The sequence below is a fragment of the Rhinopithecus bieti genome, unplaced genomic scaffold (assembly GCF_001698545.2).
Source record: "Rhinopithecus bieti isolate Rb0 unplaced genomic scaffold, ASM169854v2 scaffold_38004, whole genome shotgun sequence".
Taxonomy (NCBI): domain Eukaryota; kingdom Metazoa; phylum Chordata; class Mammalia; order Primates; family Cercopithecidae; genus Rhinopithecus; species Rhinopithecus bieti.
The window spans coordinates 1441060-1443955 of record NW_016816095.1 but is presented as its reverse complement, the minus strand read 5'-3'; the positions used below and the strand labels follow the sequence as shown (position 1 = coordinate 1443955).

The window sequence follows — 2896 nt, the reverse complement described above, 5'->3', positions numbered from 1 at the left end:
TCATCTCCTGCAGGCACTCAAGAAGTAGGAAGAAATGGATGAAGTCTCTTATGTCCTAAGGCCTGCTAAGGTGCTTATGTAATCAAATCTTGTCTTACCCTTATAATACGTGTTGCTTTACCTTTGATCATTGTAATGCCACTTATATAGCATGTTATAATTTATAAAGACATTTTCATATGCTTTCTTTTCACCAACATTAATTTCCAACATCCTTCCATGCATGTGATATTCTGGGCACAGTGTAGCTATCTGTTCTTTTGCCCCAAAATTACAACCAGCAGATGGCTGCCTGCATCCCCACTTAGAGATGTTGCCTGGCCGACAGCTCTCTGACTTCACAAAGAGGTCATCAATCATCACAGAAGCACAGAATCATGACGTGAGGGCGGCTTGCGCCCCAGCGCGCACCCAGGCCCCTCAGAGCCCCCGTCATTGGGCTCCCCCGGGGTCCCTGGTTGTGCGCCAGGCAAGATGTTGAGATGCACACTGGAAAACCGGAATGTTCAAACCAAACAACTGCAAGCAGCTGTCTCAAATGTGGAGAAGCATTTTGGAGAACTGTGCCAATTCTTTGCTGCCTGTGTGCAGAAAACGGCCAGGCCGCGAGACGAAGCGGACCTCCTGATGAATGAAATCAATTAGTATGCCGCTACAGAGACCCCACATCTAAAGCTGGGCCTGATGAACTTTGCTGATGAGTTTGCCAAACTTCAGGATTATTGACAAGCAGAGGTTGAAAGACTTGAAGCCAAAGTGGTTAACCCTTGAAAGCTTATGGAGCCACTATAAAAATGAAACGGGATGACCGCAAGGCAACATTCACAGCAAGGAATCGAGAAGCTAAGCAATTAACTCAAGTAGAAGGAACAGGTCAGCGAAACCCACCTGAACGACATGTTATTGTATCTTTTGAATTTTGACCTTAAAAAAAAGTTTTTTAGGCCAGGCATGGTGGCTCATGCCTATAATCAAAGCACTTTGGGAGGCTGAGGTGGGCGAATCACGTGGTCAGAAGTTCCAGACCAGTCTGGCTAACATAGTGAAATCCCGTCTCTACTAAAAATACAAAAAAATTAGCCAGGCGTGGTGGCAGCGCCTGTAATCCCAGCTACTCAGGAGGCTGAGGCAGGAGAATGGTGTGAACCCAGCGACGGAGGTTGCAGTGAGCCGAGATCACGCCATTGCACTCCAGCCTGGGTAACAGTGTGAGACTCTGTCTCAAAAAAAAAAAAAAAAACAAAGAATGTTTTTTAAGGTTGTTACTGCCCAGCTCAGCCAGAAACCACATGAGGAGTGGCTCTTTGAGAGCGTTTGAGGTTCCAGAACACCTCCATTCCTGAGAGGAGTCCCTGGAGCAGCAGTTTGGGGCTGTCCCAATTGCTTGGTCCTTCTTCCTTTGGACCAAAGGCAGACACAGAATTACAAAGAGCTGAAAGGGATGCTACCCGAACAAGTGGAGGAAACTATTGACAACTTTGAAAGGCAGAAAATAAAGGCTAGAAAGACTATATTTTCCAAATTTTTCACAATTGAAATGTTATTTCACAGCAAAACTTTAGAGGCCTACACAGCTGCCTACCAGAATATACAAAAGATTGATGAGGATGAAGATTTAGATTTAGAGGTTTTCTGAAATTCTCTGTATGCACCAGATTATTCATCTCATTTAGATATGGTAAGAGCAAATTCAAAGTCACCTCATCAGACATCACTGTCAGCAAAGTGTGCATCTGGAACAGGACAGGTATCTGCTACCAATTAAGAAAGGATCAGCCAGCAGAAGATGATGAGGATGAAGAGTTAGATGTTACAGAAGAAGAAAATTTTCTTAAGTAAACTACACATTTCCATTTTCATCATAAATGACATGAAATCCACAGTGATTACATTGCAGAACTTTATACTCACTTTGATATGGTAAGCCTCAAAATGAAATTCAACTAGAAATGGAAAAATAACTGAAGGAAACTTATGCTGACCAAAATGAAGGCTTTTAAAATATTACACACCAGTCATTTCAACACCCCCCCCAAAAAAAATGACTTGAGCGTAGCAGTTTGTTCTCTACTACAGGTGAGAGAAAGAAAGTATTGACCCTGAAAAGGAGTGTTTTGCTTAATATATTTTCAGAACGGGGAAGAGGGTTATCTCTTTTCTCCTTCTCCTCCTCTTCTTTTTTAAATTAACACCTCTTGTTTCCAAAAATCTACTCTACTAGATTCAAATTGCCTTCTTGTTCCATCCTACCTTTCATTTAGATTGACTCCTTTCATTCTCATTATCTCTTTCTCTATTTCTTGTAAATTTTCATCTCTTCGATTTTCCATTTATTTGAACCCTTCATATATTCATTGTCTAACCATCTAAAATGTGGTATGAACAACAGTTATCTTATTCCCTTTTATATAATTTTTTAGTATCATTTGTTTTCTGTTCTTTCATCGGTGTCTCATTTTATGAATTTTCTACGTTATCACTTCCTCCACTATTTCAATTATTTTTTCATTTAGCATCCAGATGATCCAAAACAAACAACAGAAAACAAGTTCAGAGAATTATATTACAAACTCCTGTGGGCCCACTATTCAGCTTTATCTGAAATTTTGCCACATTTGTTTCAGGTTTTTGTTGTTTTGGGAAATAAAAAATAGGTTAAGAAAGTCCTTTTCCACTCCTGTTTCGGTAAAAACAAAATGTTGTCATGAAGTGATGTTGAATTTTATCAAGTGCTTTTTCTGTATTTCCCATAATGCTCCCATTTTTTCTCAATTTGTTGGTATGACAAGATAAACACAATTTTCTAATTTTAAACTATCTTTGCACTCTGACATAAATCCAACTTGTTCATGATATATTCTTATTTATATATTGCTAGAACTATGTTGGCCAAAAT

General features: G+C 39.8%; 1 pseudogene; it reads left to right on the top strand.

Moving 5' to 3' along the window:
- Nucleotides 1-393: 393 nt before the first annotated feature.
- On the top strand, nucleotides 394-2368 carry LOC108516737 (protein FAM92A1-like; annotated as a pseudogene).
- Nucleotides 2369-2896: the final 528 nt, after the last annotated feature.